Below are 23,117 nucleotides of genomic sequence, written 5' to 3'. Positions count from 1 at the left end.
ATGCGCCGATATTGTATTTATGTACAATCTCTCCCAGTGAAGATCGTCCACCACTCGATTACGTAGCCGTGGGTTGTTCGAATCGCAGCTTTAAAGTGGTTCAAAGTTTCGAAAACTATGATGATTCGAATCGTTACGAACTCTTGAATGTCTTGAATTACTTGAATATCTTTAGTCTCGAAGGTCTCGGTAGATTTGAGAGCGTTAAGAATTTCGATAGCAGTTGTCATATAATAGAATCGGTTTGAACATAGAAGAGGGTAACGAGTGAAGAGAGAAAGAGATTCGAATGTCTAAGCGATTACATTACTGTTATCTCATTTTAACGTTGAACTTATGTTGTGTCAAGTTCATTATATTTGGATATTTATCTAGTTTGTATTGTAGCATTAATTGAAATCTTGAAAATTAACTTATTGCTAGTTACAGAATACTACTTCTATAACAATGATTAATTTATCAATACTTTTGATCATAATATATTATAATCATTCTATTTTTTAGCATATGCTTGTTTCAATGGCGGTTGTTTTTGATTGTAAATCACCTTGTCTTAAAGATGATCCTTGAAAAGAGATCGAAAGGCCTATAAATAAACGCTCGTTTTAAGACTGTTTATTAGCTTCTTTTTAACTTTACGAATGTTTTAAGAACGCGACGAAACGCGAGTCCACAAGAGCTACATGTTATGTCGTGGTTCTTAAAGATCTCGCGAAGCATTTTGCAATAAAACACGAATACCTCGGAGTCGAAGGGGAAACGAGATAACGTTCCGTAGCGCGTGTTGGTTATCTTCGTTGATTCCCTTGACTTTTCACCGCCGTGAGGTATGTAATACGTTCAAAGTAGACAAGAAGCTCTTATTCGCGATGCAACCTACGTCGTCGATGCATTGGTATCAGCGAAATTTTCCATTCGTTCGTCTCCTTCCTGGTGGGAAGAATAGTAACGATAAACAGGCATAGAGTTGCGAAAACGACGCGTATTACCGGTGGACCGCCTGCAGCATCCCATTTCCTTGAGATAATCAGCAATAAATATACTGCTCGTAAATTGAGTATTTTGAATCTAACAAGTTCAAATAGATTTTTCAATTATTATCTGGAAAAAATTTCATGGGTTAGGAAGGTGGGAGTAAGCTGCGTAAGTTGCAGGTTAATTGTCTCGTGTTATTCGTTCGGTTTTCTACCGTTCACCGACGGTCTTTGTCTCGTTTCCGGATCGCTGTCTCTTTCAAGTAGCTCGACTAAATACCAGATAAATGCAGAGCCGCGAGAAAGAGACGGCAGAGGAAAGCGAACCTAGCGCAGAGAAGAGGCAAGGTAGCTTATCGTCGGAAACGACGATATTGACGGCTAATGTACGAGTACAGTCGCGACGAAAGCAGAGACGGCAGGCAGTGGCGGCAGTGTCCGATACTATTATTAGTGTGCAGCTGCCTGCGAATTACTGAATGAAAGGGAAGGACCGCTTCGAAACAATGTCCGAAAGAGACGGGAGCGCGGCTGCATCGCTAAGCGAGAGGCATCGGACGATTATTTAGGGCCAGACGCTTATATATGTCGGACGAAAGCATGATCCAACCTCGTGAGTATCGGCAGGAACGTTGATTCGTAAATTAGTACGAATTCGTTCTTGTTAATCTCGTAGGATAGGTTCAATCGAACCTTGGAAGTTACATCAATCGACTTTGTTACGCGCAGTGTAATATCGAAGTATACTCCCGGTCGTCTCGATGAAAACATTTAATAAACCAAGATACGCAGAAATTTATCGCCCGGTTGTAAGCCAACTTCGTATTCATTTGGGGCAACGAAAGGATTTACTGCACCGCGCGATATATTATTTTGAAAAGTCATGCATCATACGCTCGAACTTGCATATCGTGTTACAGAAGCCCGACAATTATTTAGCGTCACCTACGTCGCTTTGAAAGCGAGCGAAGGGTCTAACCGAGTCTTCTCTGATAAGTATAAACGTTGATTCACATACGAGGAGAGAATTGTCCGCAAAATTAATTTGTGGAATAGTCGTGTACGTCTATTTCGGTACCGAGGCACATGGATGAATAAACATACACGTTTCGTGTATATTTTACGCCCTAAGTAAGAATTGCTACCGTAACGCTTTGACTATCATGGTGGTCACTGGTGACCGGCGCGTTGAAATGTGTTTCTAAAATAATTTTTAACGAACATTATACAGGGTGTTCGACCACTCCTAGGAAAAATTTTAATGGGAGATTCTATAGGCCAAAATACGACGAAAATCAAGAATATCAATTTCGTTAAAAAGTTATTAAAAAATTTGAAATCATTCTGAAAAAATTATATTTAGTTACAGGGGTCAATTACAAGCATTTTTGGCGAATAGACCTACCCTCGAAATCCTACCCAGTTTCTGGAAAAAAATTCAGTATGGGCAGAACTTTAAACGTTAATAACTTTTTAACGATGCCTCAATCAACAAATTGGTATTCTTGATTTTCGTCTTATTTTGGCCTCCAGAATCTCCCATTAAAATTTTTCTCAAGGGTGGCCGTACATCTTGTATATTAAATCTGTGCTTACGAGAACGTGAAAAGTTACACATATATCATTTTTCTAGTAACAGCTTTCAAATATTTAGGGGCAAAATTTGCTATACCACTAAATAGACTAGCGTGAGAGGGAGTGCGAAGGGATCTCCGTTGCACACAATTTTCTTATGTTCAAGTGCTAAACGAGAAGCGTCGGACTGCGATCGTTTACAGTCGGACTTATATGCCAGCGAAAGCATAGCCGGACCATCTCCACATTCAACGAGTACTGGGCAATTAGAGCCAATAGTTGTCGACCCTCTCTCCCAAAGGTCTCGTCTCGAGGTGTTGAATTTCTTGGTATCTCGCGAGTTGAACCTCCTCGTTCTACTAACATCTCGCCAGAATCCTACTGATCCTCTTGAGCGCAAGAATTTCTGGAATTATTAACTGCCTTGGCAGTATTTTTACGCTTCTGCGTCACGATTACTGAACTCTTAAAGAAGATAACATTAAAATCCATTCGACCGTTTAGATCCTGCTCTGCTAATATGAATAAGAAGAAAATTTAATTTATAGTAGTAATTCCATTTGGTGAAGATAATTGATTACTCGGTTACAATTATAATTCATTATACCCAACTTCTGTCGAGGGGTTAAATAAATCTCCATTTAAAATAAAATATGTCCAGACCGTATAGAGCTGTTCTCGGGAACAGTGTTTCCCGGGAAACCCAGTTTACCTCGTTTCCATTTTTCTCGTCGAAACAGAAGAAAACAAAACGTCTACATTTCACTGGTGACGCGTCAAGTGTCTCGATCGAGGGTGCGAGATCGTTGCTCCCTCGACGATAAGCCAAACTCGAAAGAGGTGGGGGGGATCCTGTTGTGCATACGGCACTGCGCGATCTCCGACGCGGCGGGTCCAGCGAATGACGCGGAGATCACCGAGCGTGTCCGAGCGTAGCCGAGGACGTTCGAGTGGGAGTAGAACGTGCGCCGTGGTGGGGATGACGGGTCTCCTCCTGAGGGGAATTCCCCGATGCCGGTGCGGTGTGGTGACCATACCGTGTCCCTTTTTGTTGCCGCCCATTAGGCGCCACCGCGGCGTGATTCGCAACCGTGTTTCTTTATCTTCGGCGTAGCCGAGTCTCGACTAGACTTCGAACGACTGAATGCACGCGTTCTTGCCTATCTTTTCCACCCTGGTTTTTTTCCATCTCTCTCTCTCTCCCTCCCTGTCGTCGTCTTGCTCCCTCGCGAAATCGGACAATAGAAGAGTGAATCACCGGGCGTAGGTACCGAGGCTACGGGTTTCCGACATACGCGCGGAGATAAGTCTCCGCGTGCCACGTTTAAAGTTCCCGTCGATTTTGCCCACGCGTCCGACCACGTTTGACTTTTGGACCGGCGGAAAAGGTACGGGTAATCTTGCAGAGAAATCTGGGCGGAGGAGACCCGGGAGTCTTGGGAGTTGGGAAGTTCCACTCTTTCGTACCGTTTGCTGATGTTTATCTGTTCTTTCGGTATCGATCATGTCCGTCTTCTTCATCCGTGTTTGGACAAAACGTAGTACATAGGAATTCTTTATGAATATTTCAATTAAATTCAAGAACTATTAATATACTTTTTATTTGTTTGGAATTTCTGCTGCCTCATATTCGTTAGTACCGTCTGCTACGTCTACACCTACTCTAATTTCGAGGATCTTTTTTACTGCAGGATTCGGGAAAGGGGTGTTCGAGTTTATCTGACTTGGAAGGGTATTTATCTGACTTATCGCGCTCTAAAGATGGATACTTGGACTCCGAATATAACGCAATCGCGTTCGTACGCCTTTATCTCAAACTATATATTAATCAGCGTAGATACGTGTAATAAACGCCTGTCGTGGGCCAGTTTTTCCTCCGGTCATCACGGTCTCCGGTTGACGTAATTCTTGTTTGAACTTTTTACGCGACCATTAAGTCGCTCCGCTGTGAAAAATGACCAGATTTTTATCGTGTCCGTGGACGGAAAACGAAACGGGACGTTGCACGATGCGGAATAGCTCGTCGATGGCTGGGTTTTCCTTTGTCGATTATTGTTCCAGAGACCGTCGGACAATCGTGTTTCGCCAAAGATTGCGCGCTCTTCTTGTTCAGATAGCTCCTTTGTGTTACGGTTTTTCGCGGATGACTGACGCATTGGCCTGTTTCTTTGCTCTGTTAAATCTTCTGTGATTCATCGCGATTCGAGGCGAAGCAATTACGCGTGTATTCGCAAGATTCTTGAAAAATTGTAGTTAATTATAAACGATTATTTCCATATAGACCTAATTACGTATTAACGAAATACTATCGCGAGTCAACCTTATTGTTCCTCCGGTTTGTTTTGTTTCTCCGGTTTCTCCGTTACTTATTCACGCGCGAACGAGACGAGGGAGTGACTTATCGTCGATACTCTTTATCGTTTCTCCTGGAAAACCTTCGGTTTTTCCCTCGGTTCGCTCGAATTTCACCGTATCTTACAACCTTTAGCCCGGGTACCTATACAGAACGAACGTAAACGCCAAGGTTCGACAATTTGTCAGAACGAATGGGGACCGTCGGTTCTATATACGTGTATCCGTGATACTTGTGTATAGGGTGATTCATACGACTGTTTACAGAACTTGTGTTTTCAATTTTTGAGCCGTGGAAAATATTTCAAGCTACGACATCTGCGCGTCGGAGATGGGAAAATAATTATGCGGAGTTATTTTAAAACATTCTTATTTTTGTGTAAATGGACAAATAAGGTATACAGGGCGTTCGACCACCCTTGAGAAAAATTTTAATGGAAGATTCTAGAGGCCAAAATAAGACGAAAATCAAGAATATCAATTTCGTTAAAAAGTTATTAAAAAATTAAATTAAAAAAATTCAAATCGTTCTGGAAAAATTATTTTTGGTTGCGGGACTCAATTACAAGCATTTTTGGTGAATAAACATACCCACGAATTCCTACCCACTTTCGAGACAAAAATTCGAGTAGATAATGAAATTTTTAGGCGAAATTAAAAAATTTCAAATCACACTAAAAAAATTATATTTAGTTACAGGGGTCAATTACAACCATTTTTGGTGAATAGACCTACCCTCGAAATCCTACCCACTTTCTGGAAAAAATTCAGTACGGGTGGAACTTTAAACGTTAACAACTTTTATTCTTGATTTTCGTCTTATTTTGGCCTCAAGAATTTCCCATTAAAATTTTACTGTACATAATACTAATGCTTATTTCGTTTACTTTGACCTAATAAGTTGCAGAAAGTCGCGCAGTAGTTACTTGCAGATCTAAATCCAACGATATTTGGATCCATGCGTTCCTAAAACACCCCGTAGATCTCAGAATGGGCCGACACCCGATCGTTCGATTCGTCGAAACGGTTTCCCTGCCGTGCGCGATCGGAGAGAAGATGGAAATCTCTCGTTACGTGGATCACCCTGTATATAGGTATAGAGAGACACACAGAAACTCGGCCGGATCTGTAAAACCGAAGGCTCGTGGACAAAAACCTGACCTCTCGAACAACTGTGCGCCATGTGTGCGCCACTTGTGCGCTCTCTTCGCCCATTCTCTTTCTTTCCAACGCTCCCCTCTCTCTCTCGTTCCCTCGTCTCTGTCTATCGCCGTTGCCCCGCAGCCATTCCTCTTCGGTCGCTTCCACAAACCTCCCGATCGCGATTAATCAGGTAAACGCGAGAACCGGCCAGAATGGAATCCGCGTAAGATTGCTTCGTGCACGCCCTTCTTACTCCTCTCCATTTTCTTTCTCCGTGGACGGCGCCACAGTGGCCAATTTCATAGATCCAGGTGGACAAAATGAAAATATTAATGTCATCGAAACAGCCCCAGATCCTATAAACTTATATCATATATACTGCAAAATGTCTAACTTCACGAAAATCGTTTGATTGCTAGGTAAAATAACATTGTATTCATTCATATTATACGGACAGTTTTTTATGTAGGTTATGTAAGCCGAAAGCTATTATACATTTATCAAATATTAAATATCTTTTGTGTTCTGTGATAACTTTTTCTATGGTTAATAAAAAAAGTAGTATCTAGTTTGTTATACGATTATTAGTTTGTAATTATTACATCAGTACATGCTATTGAACTTTTAACAGTGGAACTAAAACAATTAATTCTCAAGTCGAAACGTTAAAGAAAATAATTTTCAATAGGCTTCATAAGTTTTACTAAGGTTATGAAAGTAACAAGTACAAGTTTTAAGTTACGTAATTTACAATCGTCTAAAATCAAAGTTTTGATCTCGTAAATAATTGTACGGTTTTAGACTGACCAAAATCACCGTTAAAACCCATAAATATGTAAAAATTCATGAACATGTTTCTTAGGAGAAATTTGTCCATCTAGATCGTTTAAATTGTCCACTGTGCGGCGTGCTTATTCCACGCTCGCGAGAATAAGAAGTCTTCGCGTAGAGAAACACGATCGCCCGCTTTGTACCTATCCGCCATTCTTCCTTTTCCCAAACTCCCTGAGTACTCCGTCCCGCGCGTCTCAAACGACCGCCATTCCTCTTTTGCTCCTCTTATTAAGCAAACGTGTACGAGTGGGAGAAATAATAGTTCTTTCGGTATTTTTTTAAACAGCGTCAAGTGTTAGTTTGAAAACACAAATTTCGAGCGTATACAGTTACACCCAAAAGTATTCAGGCGCTAGTCAAATGTGATTTATTTATAGTCGCGTGAACACTTCGATAGGGGCACGTGCGATCGGTCGAATCGCTTTTCGATCTCTATCGAACGAAGTCACGTATAACTAGACGAGCAGTGCAGTATTTTTACCGGTCTATTACCGTATAATACATGTAAATGCACCGCGTGAATTGGCGTAGATCCACGTAGGTAGCCGACTGCATTAATTAACGTGTTTACACACGTCATTCTTTTCTTACGTGTTACGCAATAACAATGTGTAGCTTTCTAGAGATCCCAACTTCGAACCAGTACCTGTGTACCTGATTAGTGTCCTTAACGAAGTTGATCAAGATCTATTTAAAAATTAGACCCGAAATATTTGCCCAGAATTTGGCTTCGAATTTTTGCTTAACTCCGAAGAGTATATACTAGATTCCTCCATGTTTACGGGGACTAGATATAATCGCCTAGTCCGACAAGATCTCCACTCTCACGGTAAACACGGTCCGTTTCTCTGTGTCCCGTGTCGGTTATTGGCTGGCCGAAAAGTACAAGGGAAACAAACGGTAGCTGGACTCGTGCCTATCTTATTTTGCAGCGGCGCTTTCGCTGGCAAACAGAAATCCAAACGTAACAAATATTTGCCCGCTGTTCCCCCTAGATACATTGTACGCCCGATGCTTAACTTCGTTCGTGCCTGGACATACTAGCCGTGACTTATCCGTGACGCGTATTAAAAATGTCGCCACTTGTATCACGACGATAACGCATATTAGTCCGTGTCCAAGTTATCGATTGCAACATTCCGACACGTTTTTCGGCGATCAATGACCGTTGGTCGCCATTGCAATCCTCAACAGCAAGCAATGCAATAGAGCATTTCATAATTACGATTTCCAAAATAATTTAAATTTCCCCAACAAGGAGTTTGCTCTTCGACTCGCCGCGCGTCTGGTTTTATCGAAATCTGGATCGTCGATCTCTATGCGACTCGTAAATGCAGAGAACGCGAACGAACACACGGCGTCCTTTCGCCGCGTGCAATTCGAAACTGGCGAACAGCAATTAGATCAGCTTTCATAAAGTTGCCTTTGCAACATGGCCGCGTGTCCAGGTTACTCTGTAGAACCTGTCAGCTCATAAAAAGCGACATATTAACGGCTCGACCGCGGGTTCACGCCCAAGCGGCTTTCGTTTCGTTGCTTTTATTTCGACGTCGTTTTGCGCGGCTTCGTCTCCCTTCTATTCGCGTACCAACTTCTCCATCTCCCTCGCCAACGTTCCCGATAGGGAATGATTGAAATTTCCGATTGAACTTTTTTTTCTGTTAGAAAGTGTAAAGTAGAGAGCACGGACCAGTGGTGTTCAACCCTTGCCAAGTTAAAAACTGTACGGTCACCCCTAACGCGAGAAAAACGTACTTTCGGAACAGGATCCTCACCTTTGCGACATCTAGCCCATCGAATCCCATCGAAAGACACTTGATTAAATTGTAATAGATTGTAAAACAACTGCAAATATTCGCGATTGATAATTAAAATTAATTTTATATTTGTTCCAAAATATCGACAAATGACGATGGTTCTCGTTTTATATGATAACACTGGCGCGTAAATTTGTTCGTCCATACAATTTACACCAACTTCCGGTGCAGACGAACCACCGCGCGTTGCGTGCAATTACACGATCGTCGTATATTATCAATCGCGATTAAATTACATTTCTGTTCGAGTCTCTCGAGCTCCCATCGATAAACTCCATCCATCGCCATCCCGATGCACTTTGTCCGAGGAATTTTTTCCGCGATCGGGGCACGTCGTTGCTTCTGACAGCCAAAAAAGTCGTACGAATCCGATATCCCGCACGGTCCAAGAGTTTATCGAGGCTCTCGGGGGTGTTCGTATCAGACACGAACGAATAGAAAGCTGTTTCTCGAATATACGTTCGTATTAACACTAGAGCTACGTAGTTATAATTTCTAATAAAAATTGCAAGGAAAACTAACTCGACTCGATTTTTTTTTTATCCTAATTTTATGTCCATTGCATTATACGTTCCTCCCAGTATTGTTCTAATTTCCTTGGTACAAAGAAATATACCATAATGTTGGTAGTTACAGTGTTAAACATTTACAGTATTTTCGATCGATGTTCTAAACATGACGAACTAATTTTATTCTTTCGGTGGGGGATGGCTAAAAACTGGGAGTTGCTCCTGCTATACGTATACAGGGTGTTCGGCCACCTCTGGGAAAAATTTTAACAGGGGATTCTGGAGGTCAAAATAAGACGAAAATCAAGAATATCAATTTCTTGATAGAGACTTCGTTAAACAGTTATTAACATTCAAAGTTCCGCCAATTCTGAATTTTTTTCTCGAAAGTGGGTAGGATTTCGGGGGTATGTCTATTCACCAAAAATGATTGTAATTGACCCCCACAACCAAAAATAATTTTTCTAAAACGATTTGAAATTTTTTTTTTCCGTCGAAAAATTTCACTTCTCGAATTTTTTTCTAAAAAGTGGGTAGGATTTCGTGGGTATGTCTATTCACCAAAAATGATTGTAGTTGACCCCCGCAACCGAAAATAATTTTTCCAGAACGATTTGAAATTTTTGAATTCAATTGTTAATAACTTTTTAACGAAGCCTCCATCAATAAATTGGTATTCTTGATTTTCGTCTTATTTTGGCCTCTAGAATCCCCCATTAAAATTTTTCCCAGGGTTGGCCGAACACCCTGTATATTATTTGACCATTTAAATTTCGATTAACAAGACAACATCGAACCCTATAATTAAAAATTGAGAATTCCATGCTTGGATCACGAAACGGAGTGGGTGAGGCCCATCGTACGAGATCGTATTCCAAATATTGTGCCCAAAAAACAAGGGAGCAACTTTACCTCCTGCTACAAATGCAAATTACTTAACCATTTACATTTTGATGTATTTGACGAGACAAGATCGAACCTTAGAGTTAGAAATTGAGAATTCCATGCTTGTACCACGAAACGGGGCGGGGGAGAGCATCGAACGAGATCGTATTTTGTAGGGAAGGTGGACCCCGAACGAAAACGTGGGACAGCGTCTCTCTCGAGACAAAAAGTACAAAAGTGTGCGCCGGTAGTTTACCTATGGCTCGGTGTGGCAATAACGACGATGGTCGCCATATGGGCGACAGCCCGAGGGCCCAGAGAACGGGCAGCGCACCTTCCTCTCGGCGCCCTTATGCGGGCCAGATTTTACTGCCTAGGTACCGTACGTACGTACGTGAAAAGGGCCGTCGTTCGCGATTCCCCTCCAGGAGAAACGATTCTGCAAAAACGTGGCGACGCGAGATCGCACACGCGTGACTCATCGATAAATTCGACTGCACACAGTCGAGTACACCCAGTTCCCACGAGGAAATCTCTCCCACCTAACCCCGTGGTGTCTCCTCGTCTGCATTGGTCGTCTAATGTCGCCTCTGTCGCAACCGCGATCGACCAAGTGGCGAGGAATTAACGAGGGAATCGTGTCTCCTCGGTACAACCTTCCACGAGGAAGTTGGTCCTTCGAGTTTTCGGGCTTTATTGCTTTATTACACGCGATATTTTCGATTCTGTTCCCTCTGGGGCCACAGATTTATGATATTCGGTACAAAAAACATGTATGTTGCACGGAAACGTTCGAAACGACGATGCATATTCGTCACAGGCTTTTCGTCTGATTTTTAAACTACCCAAAAGATGGCAAGAGATTATAGAATAGAATAAGTTCTGTATAAAATTGCAGACGGACTTATTAGATAACTTATACAGATCACCGTAAAGTTATCGATATTTTCCCAACAATCCGTTTCCGTCGTAAACAAACATATCAAAATTATCCAGGTCATGTATTCGCAGTGTCGATGGTAGACACACACGAAACGTGTTTTACACGTGCTAATTCTGTTTTATCGGTGCTGCGACGCTTTAACATTGACGCTTCGAGAATTTAACGGTTTACCGGGAAAACAAATTTGATCGCGCATTATGCGTAAAACTAGAATCCGACGGTCCATTTGAATAAATCCAACGCTGCGCCATTTCATCGGGTAATCGACATACGATACGAACTCGATGAAGACACGACGAAAATGAACTTTGAACAACCCCGACCGTCCCAGAAACCTAAGTTAAATTGCTCCAATCCACGTAGAAATATAATAAACAAGTAAATTTATTATTTGCTTATGATTTTAACTTTCGAATTCGATGCCTGCAAACTTGCAAAATGGTCAAGCGTCATGATAACATTACTAAATGTTATATAATTCTATAATAGTTGTCTATTTACATTCAATTATTCGTCAAATAATCAGAAAGACTTTCCGCTAAAGGATAGACGCGTCACACGTGTGGGAAACATGACAGCGAACGCGTTAATAATTCCCAAGCGTCGAAGCAATGGCGAAAATGGCACTTTCCGCACGCAAGCTGTCGTTCGACGGATCGGTCGGGCTGGATTTAAAAGGGTTAAGAAAGGGAAGCAGCCCGTGGTACGGTCCGAGAACGTACATGGGGTTTTTACAGTAGTTAAAAGCGCTTGGAATGGCAATAATTGGAAGGGCACGTAAAACGAGGTGCGAAGTGGCTATAAATCTGTCCATTAGTCGCGTTACAATGGACACGGACCGTGTTTTATCGCGTTCGACAGGCGTTGCAGAATAGATTTTCCGTCGATACGTGACGAATCGTAGCCCACGCGTGTCGCGATAAACCTGGATTTCGTTGACGTAACGCTTTATCGCTTTTCCTCGGTAATTTTATCATACATCCTCCCACGTGCGCTCGACGTACACCAATATGCCCCGATCTTGATCGTTCTCGATATTGCGTGACCTCTTACTCGCAACAAATATCTCGATACAGTTACTGTTACTGTATACTGTTACTGTATACTGTTGTTGTATACTGTTGCTGTATACTGTATACTGTTACTGTACACTGTTGTTGTATACTGTATAATGTTGCTGTATACTGTATGTTGTATACTGTTACTGTATACTGTTGCTGTATACTGTATGTTGTATACTGTTACTGTATACTGTTGCTGTATACTGTATACTGTATACTATATACTGTTGCTGTATACTGTTTACTGTATACTATATACTGTTGCTGTATACTGTTTACTGTATAATGTTGCTGTATACTGTTTACTGTATAATGTTGCTGTATACTGTATACTGTATACTGTATAATGTTGCTGTATTCTGTATACTGTATACTGTATACTGTTGCTGTATACTGTTACTGTATACTGTATCCTGTATACTGTATACTGTATAATGTTGCTGTATACTGTATAATGTTGCTGTATACTGTATACTGTATACTGTATAATGTTGCTGTATTCTGTATACTGTATACTGTATACTGTTGCTGTATACTGTTACTGTATACTGTATCCTGTATACTGTATACTGTATAATGTTGCTGTATACTGTATACTGTATAATGTTGCTGTATTCTGTATACTGTATACTGTTACTGTATACTGTTGCTGTATACTGTGAAGAAGGCAAATGTGAGCCTTCCTCTCTCGACTCCGAAATTACTTCGGGCAGCTTCGGAAAATCGAAAGAGAGGGCACGTGTCAGTTTGCCTTTGTCGATTCTCCGAAACTGTATGAGCTCACGTACGCGTGATCTGGCATAGTGTGAGAAAGTGGAATGAGGTGTCCCCGGTGCACCCGGGTTTCCGTCTGGCATCTCTGCTCCGGGTGCGATGCACGCCAGACCACTTTCCATGATAATGAAATACGCGAGCGTGCGTGCGCATCCACGCGACCCCGCTATTTGCAGAAATGATTTGTATTACACGATCCGTCGAATATTTCAGGCAGCCCCGGGGTCGTTTCTCGCCGAGTCGTCCGATTTTTCGACAAGCCGCCCATACGTCAAAGCAGCAGCAACGATAAATCGAGCAATCGATATGATACGCGAGGGAAACGTCGCGTGCCAATTATTTAGTATCTGCGCGAAACGTGACGCGAAAAGGAAACGATATTATTTATTTACGGCACGGAGTTATTATCTTTTTTATCGCGATTAAAATCCGCTGGGAATCCCCGACGCGGAGTTTCGTGGACCCTCGTCGGTTGTGATTTTTAATATCGTCCGCCGAAACCGCGGCCCTTGCGAATCGGGGGAAACAAAAGGTTAAAGGGATTGCGGCCGGGCATTCTGGAAAGGTGCGCACTGCGAAATGCAGCCACGGTGTCGATGGATATTGCATATGGACGTTGGGGTGGCCGCGCATCGTGCACGAGCTACGGGGTAGCAAAGCTAAGCCAGTAATGCAATAACTTGAATAGATGGGTATGCAGGCGGAAAGAACATAACCTATCCCCCCTGACCAACCTCTCTCCCGTTGGTTTCTACATCCCGTTACGATCTCTTTGTCTTCGTCTCTCTTCCCGAAACACGTAGGTACACACGGCACCGTTCATAATTGCCACCGTCGTCGTGCACGTAATTATTTACAACGCTACCTACGCCCGCCATTGTCCTACGTCTGGTCGGTTCGGAGATTCCGACTTCGGAAAATGGACGCCATGTTCTTTTTTAGAACAACTTCTCTCTCTATTCACTCTTTCCATTTTCATAGTTTAAATTTGGAGATTCTTATTTCACGTGCATTCAATTACACAATAAATACTAACTGTAATTGGTTCAACTGATTATTGTTACACTATGTTAAGAAATTTTGTACATGTTAAGACATTATGTTCGGCCACCTCTGGGTGAAAAATTTTAACGAGAGATTCTGGAGGCCAAAATAAGACGAAAATCAAGAATACTAATTTGTTGATGGAGGTTTTATTAAAAAGGTATTAACAAAATTATTGTTAGAAATTATTAATAAGATCTGTCCACCTACACGAATACTTAGAAAATCTACTAGAACTTTGAATTGAAATAAAATGGAAACTGCAAAAGATAATCTGGCGCTCATTGTTTTGTTTTGATGTAATGAAATTATCATTTATGCGAGAGTATTTATCCAATAAATAAATAAATATGTAATTTTTAAATAAAATAATGGTTACCCTCCTTATTTCTACAATGTTATAGATCTCCTCTCTCAGCTGTCTCTCCTTTTATATCATTTGTTTATACATATCCTTACATTTAAATAACTACCAGCGATTGTGTTCGATAGAGTGAATACGATAAATACTAGACAATCATGATTTCCAATTGGAACGGTTCGAATAATTATGAACGGTACTGTACTATACGGTGCATAGCATAACCGTATGGACCAGGAGGGTGAATCCAGCGGGGTTTCAACTTTGGCTCCAACGTACCCCGAATACAGTCGGTTACGTTAAAAGGCTTTTAATATTCGTGCTCGTTCACTTACTCGATTCGTTGGTGTCCGATCGGAACGCAGATTCGAAACCACCCCCCTCGAGGGTTTTCCTGCGATCGAGAATATTTCACGAGCCCAATTTCGCGTGGCTGAAATCGAGTCCATCGTGATGAGTGGTCGAGTTCGAAATTCAGTTTTTTATTCAGTTTTCGTTTCATATTCGAGAAGGTGCGAGATATTTTGTCGGTCCAATGGTTTTCAAACATTTTAGACGGTTTAAAAATTTTTAAACTGAACAAACTCGCGTATCTATAACGCTGTGTTAAGAAGAAACAAAACTTTTCAACGTTGGCACTGTTTTCCACAAACGTGCCTGAAATCTTCAAAAGTTAACACCAGAACTTAAAAGAAATTAAAATGGTAGATGCTCGAAGAAACGTATAATGCAATCGAAATAAATATTCGTTCCCTTCTAATTCTCAAAAATCCAGTCGACTAAATTTTTCAGAATTTTCATTAGAAATTACGAATGGGTTGGTTTGAAACTCTGTGAAATTACCGGAGCGATCCAACGAATAAAACAAATTTCTTTCGATCGTTTCTCGTCGCTAACGAGGAAGTATAGACGACGGAACAAAGCAGAACGAAGAAGAATAAGAAGAAAGAAAAGGAAAATAGTAGATGACCGTACCTGTAGGCGCGGCGCACGAGAGACGATCCGCAGAAGGAAAGGGACAGAATGGAGGGGTGGCCGACGATGCTCTCCCAGTCAAACACGGGGAAAAAATACAGGGCAACCGAATGAATGAATGGCTTCCAATCTGTTCCATCCCTTTGTTGGAGCGGCTCGTGCCGCGTGTGCAAATCTACCCTCCTCTCCCTCGGTCTTTCCCCGCGGCTCGCCCTCGTCCTGTCCACCCCCTGCGCACACGCCTCACACCTGAGCACAATAGGGACCCGATTTCACCCTCGTGCACCACCTTCCCATCAAGCGTGTTTAAATACTGACGTGCGCCGTAATATGTGCGTCTGAGCATGCCTCGTCTCTCTCTCTCTCTCTCGACGAGCTTTTCATCCTCTGCGAGACGTGTGCACCCCTAACGTTTCTCATCCCCCTTTTCTCCCTCGCATTCATCTCCAACTCTTCTCTGATTTTCACGTGACCGTAAACTGCCGAATGTGTGTCGGAATATGACTTTTCGCCGATTCTTGCCCACCCTGGTTAATCCTACTTCGAATCATTTGCAATCAAACAAGATTTAAGAGTTCGGGGAATTTTCTTCAGTTTGAATAAATTATAGGCGAATTACGAATACCAGCCAAGAAACCACGCTGCACTGTATCTATTTGTGGGCTCGAGGGTCGACTGTTAACAGAGGATCTCCCCAGATTCGACTGTTTTGCTTATTGACCATAGATTCAGAAGCGAACCTCCTCGCTGGAGATCAGTTTCGATCTGCTCCAGAGCTCAATCGGGGTAAGGTGATCGATAGACTTCGATTCGTGAGTTAATTGGGTCTTGTAACAGTTTCGTTATTCGATTGGTAGTTGAAATTTTGTCTACCACCGATGCTGGTAAAACATGGCGAGTTTTATCACCGCGTTGGCGCGACAAAGAATTCGTGGGAGCCCCCTGGTCGCGATGTATTCGGACTCACCCATTGGCCCGTGTTTGACCTCACGAAAATCAATATCTGTCGGCAAACTTAAGTGCGTCCGAGGGGGGTGTACCTTTCGAGATTTTGTATCCAAAGCAAATGCACGAGTCTCGTACAAGTTCCTCTTTTTTTTCATCGATCACGAACGCACGCATTCGAACGAAAGGTTATTTATCGCTTTCCCTCGTCCCCCGTTGCTGCTTTCGCTCGCTTTTCAATTTTAACCCTTACGTGGGACTCTCAACTTCAACTGAATTATTTAATGTTCATTTTTACCAAATTGATAAATGGAAATCGACTTTCCTTTAAAACACTTAAAATCACCTAGTGGAGGATTACGTAAATTTTCAAATGATTACATGTACATACAGGGTGTTCGGCAACCCCTAGGATTGTAGAGGCCAAAATAAGACGAAAATCAAGAATACCAATTTGTTGATAGAGGCTTCGTTAAATAGTTATTAACATTTAAAGTTTCGTCAGTACTGAATTTTTTTCTCGAAAATGCGCAGGATTTCCGGGGTATGTCTATTCACCAAAAATGATTGCAATTGACCCTCGCAACCGAAAATAATTTTTCCAAAACGATTTGAAATTTTTTTTTTCCATCGAAAAATTTCACACCTCGAATTTTTTTCTAGAAAGTGGGTAGGATTTCGGGGGTATGTGTAATGACCAAAAATGATTGTAATTAGCCCCCACACTCGAAAATAATTTTTCCAGAACAATTTGAAATTTTTGAATTTAATTGTTAATAACTTTTTAACGAAGCCTCAATCAAAAAATTGATATTCTTGATTTTCGTCTTATTTTGGTCTCTAGTATGTCCCATTAAAACACCCTGTATATTAAACAATTATTACTTCAAACTTGATAATCCAATAATCCACCTAGGAGTATAGAAAAGTCACATATGTTTTTTTTTCAATAGACGACGATCATTGAGAAAATTAAGCACAAACGTTTTTCGTTGTGAATGTAGGGTGCACTTTAAAATAAATACCCCCATAAATTCAGTATGGAGTATTCGCGATTAATAATGATTTCCTAATTGATAATCGTGATCGAACGAATTAGAAACACGACGGAAAACCGATCTACGAAGCATTATCGTGGCCGGGAACCGATAAAACCGGCCGTGATGTAAGATGGAGAGGTCGGATTAAAATAAAAGAGCACGGATGAAAGGATGTTGTGGTCGACGAAGGAAATAATGTAGAAAACGATAACGCTATCGGCGGGGCTGAAACGAACGAAGGTGAGGCCGCTCACGTAAGTCGTAAATAAAAATTATCTACGTCTCTGCGTATTAAATGTTGCACCGTACACCTTGTCGATGATATTCCATTTCGTCAACAAATGACCACGTTCAGCGGAACAGCGTCGAATATAATAGGGGAAGAGATAGGAATGCGGAATACACATTGTATTCTTTCGTTTAAAGAGTCTCTTGCAAATTACCTTTACTTGTAAAGCAATACCTGACAAACGTAGTCGTTTATGGTGGACGTTTAACAACGAGAAAACAAAAATAATTATGCAAGGTTCCGTATGGAATAAAAAGACACGACCCCCAGGCACAGCGTGCGTATTATTTCTTAAATGAATGATGTATTAGAATTTCAAATAAAAAATAGAGGATTTGTGGTGTTCGTATCAATGAGATACATCCTTAGGTGTTTTAATAACCTTGAAATCTTTAAATAATCTTAATCTTAGTCCAATGGTGGACCGTACAGCTTTCATTACGTTAAAAAATAATAAAATTTCATTTTCTGTCTCACTTCCTCGTGTGTTCATTTCTAAATCTGTTGGTAACGTTGCGAGTGACACGGAAATGGTAATGGGGCTCTGGAGGCCCAGAAAAATGGACCGAAAAAATACATTGGGTGAAAGGTCTACTCGTATACCTCGTCTGTGATTAAAGTTATGGACGATGTAGCAGAAGGATATAGAGACATCTCACCAAAAACTCACGAACTTTCCCGTTCAGGCCAATTTATTCAAAGATTGGAGACGTTGCTTGTGGGATGACCTATATGTGCGACTATTGTTTGTACTTTTTAAGTAATTCCGGCTCTTTTCGGTGGAAAGGTTGTCGACCCTTGTCCCAGAACAGATCGTCCAAGGTGCAGAACGCCGCAAGGTTCCCGGCGACGATTGAATGCGTCGATTCACATAAAAGCGGGCGCACAAGAGGCTCCGCGGAGAATTAACTGCCGTCGGGGTCGGCGGAATTGACTTTATCACGGATCTAAATTCGGCAACGGGCTCATCCCGTGACTCACAATTCCGTAGATCGAAATATGTGGGTCCACGTGGTACCTGATCAAAGGTTACGCCTCGTGTCGCTTTCATCCACCTTAATGGCCGCCACGTAGGTGAGCAGGAGTCATTCTTAACGAACATGCGGGCACGGCGATGGAAATTCCAGCTCGATTTAGCCCCGTAATTGTCTAATTGAAGACCCACGCTGTTGTAGACGCTACCATGAGCTAATTGGTGACGCGGACTGTTGTACGTTCTGACGCGACTGAACTTCAAAAATCCACGAGAGAGTTTCCATCGAGCACCCAACGTGCTTACTTTGCCTGCTTGTATACAGTGTGTTCGGTCACCCCTGAGAAAAGTTTCAATGGAAGATTCTACAGACCAAAATAAGACGAAAATCAAGAATATCAATTCGTTGATTGAGGCTTCGTTAAAAGTTATTGACAAAATTAAATTGAAAAATTTCAAATCATTCTGAAAAAATTATTTTTAGCTGCGGGGATCAATTACAATCATTTTTGGTCATTAGACATAACCTCGAAATCCTACCCACTTTCGAGAAAAAAATTCGATTAGGTACTGAAACAGTAGGTGGACAAATTGTTCGACGAAAAAAAGAAAATTTCAAATCGTTCTGAAAAAATTATTTTTGGTTGGAGGGTCGATTACAATGAATCGAATAAATTTATTTTACTCGAACTACAATTAAATTGTAATTTTGATAACTGCTTGAAAGCAGATTTCATTCTTCTCGCCAGTCCATTCTAAAATGGTGGAAGTAAAATACCAGGGTAAATTCGACGAGAAAAGAAATAGAATACGATCAGCGTTTAAGAGTGAACGCCACATGGGCGCACGTTCGCTCGTTAATTTTATTCAAGGAAGTCCGTCAGCGTTCCATTCCTCCCGTGCGAAATCGCTTGGACGAACGTTACTGCAAGATCCAGATACTCGCAGACTGGCAATCGGTTTTACGGGGGTGAAAATCGTGGCACGTGACCCCGCGGGTACTCGCACACAGGGGGAATCTGGACCCTGTTCTATGCGAGTTACCTTTACTGCGTTTACTATTCTCCATTGTGCATGACTACCATACGGGATCGCGCAAAGGAGGCTGCCAGAGAGATCGCGTGAGTCATCCGAGCTGCTCGCATTGGCGTAGCCCCGGAAAGGATTTATTACGACTGCCGCGACACGCTGGGATCGCGAGACTACGCCACCAATGTTTATTTTCCGTACGATGGAAACTGAAGACCCCTTTACTTTAAATTAATTGCATAATGAATCTTTGTACGTATTTTAAAAATTATTTTTCTTGTTTAGAATCGGTCTCTTTCTGATCGCATCGCGTACACAGAGAATCAAATAAATATTCAGACACTATAGAATTTTTACATTATCACGGTCAACCCCTTGACGTACGATCTAATTCCAAATAATTTTTCAAAAGTATTAAATTTTATATAAAGTTCGTACAAGGAATGGCCACGAACAAGAATAGATTTGTTTTACGAATACCTCGTCAATATAAAAATGTGTTGATTTTAATATACAGGACTTGATGAGAGAGTAGTTTCATGATTGTGAAACTTGACATTAGGAATTTGTAACGAGTCAGACTCGTTATTGTACGGCAAGGGGTTGAAAGCACATAATACATTTATTATGGTTTAGAAACATTTACGTCGATGGAACGGTTTGTTGCTCGTCGAGACGACAGCATTGCTGATTCAAAGTCTTTTCGTCGATCACGTCTTGTTCCATTTTCCGTTGCGCCCGGAGACACCCGGCGTCGATCGTTCTTCTCTTCACAGGACGAGAATTGTATTTCATTTTAAATGGTCGTTTCGTCGGGCAGGTTCCACGATATTGCGTTTCGCGGACGGTGAAGCCCCGCCGTCCGCGTAACGATTTCCTTTGTTCCACGCGAGATAAAGCGGGGCCCTGGTCACCCAGACGCGTTTGGCGTGCATTGTTGCCTTCGACGCGATCGTTAAGAAACGCTTTGGCAGTGTCGTTTAGTCGGTCACACGGCATTATACGCGGCGACGTTAAATGGAATTAATTCGTCGCCGGGCGTCGCCGATGCTCGATGCGGGCGCTTTCCACGAAATTTTCTGTCTCACGAGCCTCAAAGGCAAGGTAAATGCATAATGAGCCACGCGATTAATATTTAAAAACGGAAGCCTCGATCGAACGACCTCCAAAAGTAATGTCGATCCTTCGGTCCACGCGCAATCCTGACGAACAATTCCATGTACAAAGTTCGACGAACCGCGTGAAATTATTTATTACCATTTTGATGTTTCGAGGGTAAAAATCGGTGGAACAGAGACGATTTTCGAAAATCCCTTTGCCTACGTCACTGTACCCAGCCTCGATGCATCAGTTCGCCGTGCATCTGTATGTATTTACGCTCGAGGGGGGAACCCCTATGTGACATCATCCCCCTCCATACGTGTGCGGCCGATTCGTTTCGCTGGCTGACTTCTGTCGCCTAACTCCAAAACACCCCTGGACCCTGCCACCTCCCTTTACCTTTAATCTTTATCAATCCATCCAGCCGAGCCGGAATCGAACCCACGGACCAAGGAACGGACGGTGCCGCGCATTATTCACGCCCGATAGCTCCTCCGACCCTCCGCGCGTCCTTCGAACCACCGCCACCCCTTCCTCACCGCTAAATACTTTCCACGGAGTTCACCCGCTTCGCTCTGTTCTTTGCTACGCGATGCTCATTGACCACATTTGCACGGCTCGAATCTATCTTCTATTTGCTAATCGTGCATAGAATATCTGTTATCCACTCTGAGTCACGATACCCTTCCATCGAACAGTCGAAATTCCCGAAAACATCTTAGTCAGCGCCGCGCGCTGATTATGCGGTTCAAGGTTCAACTTCGCGCAAAGTCCATATCTAATAATTGCTTAGGGTTAGGGTCGTTCTACCCTATAGACTTAAGACGAAATATGTTATCTATTGTCTATAGCAATAATGTTAAATAAGTAATACAGTAAGGAACAATTACACCAAACATTTATTAATTTGAAATTTTAAACAAAATTCTCGAAAATGCGCAGGATTTCGGTGGTATGTCTGTTCATCAAAAATGATTGTAATCGACCCCTGGAATCTAAAATAATTTTTCCAGAACGATTTGAAATGTTTTAATTTTGTCCAAAAATTTCAGTATCTACTCGAATTTTTTTCTCGAAAGTGGGTAGAATTTCGAGGTTATGTCTAATGACCAAAGATGATTGTAATTGACCCCCGTAACTAAATATAATTTTTCCAGAACGATTTGAAATTTTTTAATTTTGTCCAAAAATTTCAGTATCTACTCGAATTTTTTTCTCGAAAGTGGGTAAGATATCGGGGGTATGTGTAACGACCAAAAATGATTGTAATCGACCCCTGCAGCCGAAAATAATTTTTTCAGAATGATTTAAAATTTTCTAATTTAATTTTTTCGTGTTATTTTCGCCTCTAGAATCTCCCATTAAAATTTTTCGCAAGAGTGACCGAACACCCTGTATAGTAAAATACGCGTGGCGACCATCGAGATCTGTTTCCTCAGACATGATAACGCAGTTTAAACCTGAAATAGGCGGATAGGTGGGTGGAGTCTCGTGCAGACGGGGAACCAACTATCGCCACACCTACTAATGATTCGTTTACTTACCTGAGCCAGGAACAGGTCCTTTGTGTTTACACCAGGAAACTCGAAGGTCCCACTATGATCCAGCCGCATAAAGCGCAATTCCTCCTTTCCTTACATGAATTGAAGCAAAACTCGACCATCTCGCCCCACCGAAAGCCATGCCTACAATTATGCGTGTTAATAAAACCTTTTGGTACTCTCGAAATCCATTATAAATAATAATTTGGATAAGTAACTTACGACAACATTACGATGACGTGAATTTACCGCCATCAACAATAAGTTAACCTCTGGTCCGCGGGCCCCAAGGGGGTCGCAGATAAATATCTGGATGCTCGAGATATCGACCTAAAACGTAAATAGAAAATTATTTAAAAATGACTGATACACAATTGTTCGAGAGTCATGAATACACCACCTCTGAGATGGTATGGGACAGACTAAACAAAAAAATATGACAATATCCAAGAACTACTAAAGCAAAATTGTAAAATAGATTCGAAGAGAAATGGCGTCAAAAGATTATTTTGTTTTAAATCGTAGAATCAATGTCAAAGCGACTTTCCAAAGTGGTAAGAGGAAAGGATGTCCAAAAGAATATTGGCATTGTGAAATTTATTAATCTCTGTAACGTGTGCCAATAATTTTGTGTCGCCAAACGATCTACGTAATCGTATCTTTTTATTTTTACATAACTATAAGCGACGATGTTATTATTTTTTGAAAAAAATGTATTCTTTCTTTTAACCTTCATATTTCTATCAGTTTCTGCGTGTGCCAATAATGGTGACTCACTGTAAATCGACCTTAACGCGGTCGTTCGGGATCCAAGCGTTCGTAAAAGCATTCGTATTACGTCGCTTACAAGTTTGTTCAGCAATGGAAATAGAATCGTATTTCGACCAATCAGCGCCTGGACAAACGTCGAAAGAATGTTTTTTAGAACGCACTTGTCGATCGTCCGTGGGAA

The 23,117-nt window shown here is 41.7% G+C and overlaps 1 long non-coding RNA gene across 2 annotated transcripts; it reads right to left on the bottom strand.

Annotated features, from left to right (window-relative positions):
- Nucleotides 1-534: 534 nt before the first annotated feature.
- On the bottom strand, nucleotides 535-22,961 carry LOC143345776 (uncharacterized). 2 transcript variants are annotated; one of them, XR_013080311.1, is made up of 4 exons: nucleotides 22,896-22,961; nucleotides 22,388-22,495; nucleotides 22,169-22,309; nucleotides 535-930 (listed from the first exon to the last, which is right to left on the bottom strand). It is a non-coding gene; the product is annotated as an uncharacterized LOC143345776 (long non-coding RNA). The 2 variants fall into 2 exon arrangements; XR_013080312.1 differs by lacking the exon at nucleotides 535-930 and having other exon boundaries at nucleotides 22,108-22,309.
- Between the last annotated feature and the right edge of the window lie 156 nt (nucleotides 22,962-23,117).

This window comes from Colletes latitarsis, chromosome 9 (assembly GCF_051014445.1).
Source record: "Colletes latitarsis isolate SP2378_abdomen chromosome 9, iyColLati1, whole genome shotgun sequence".
Taxonomy (NCBI): Eukaryota; Metazoa; Arthropoda; class Insecta; order Hymenoptera; family Colletidae; genus Colletes; species Colletes latitarsis.
The sequence above is the reverse complement of the archived record's forward strand: the minus strand, read 5'-3'. Positions and strand labels throughout refer to the sequence as shown.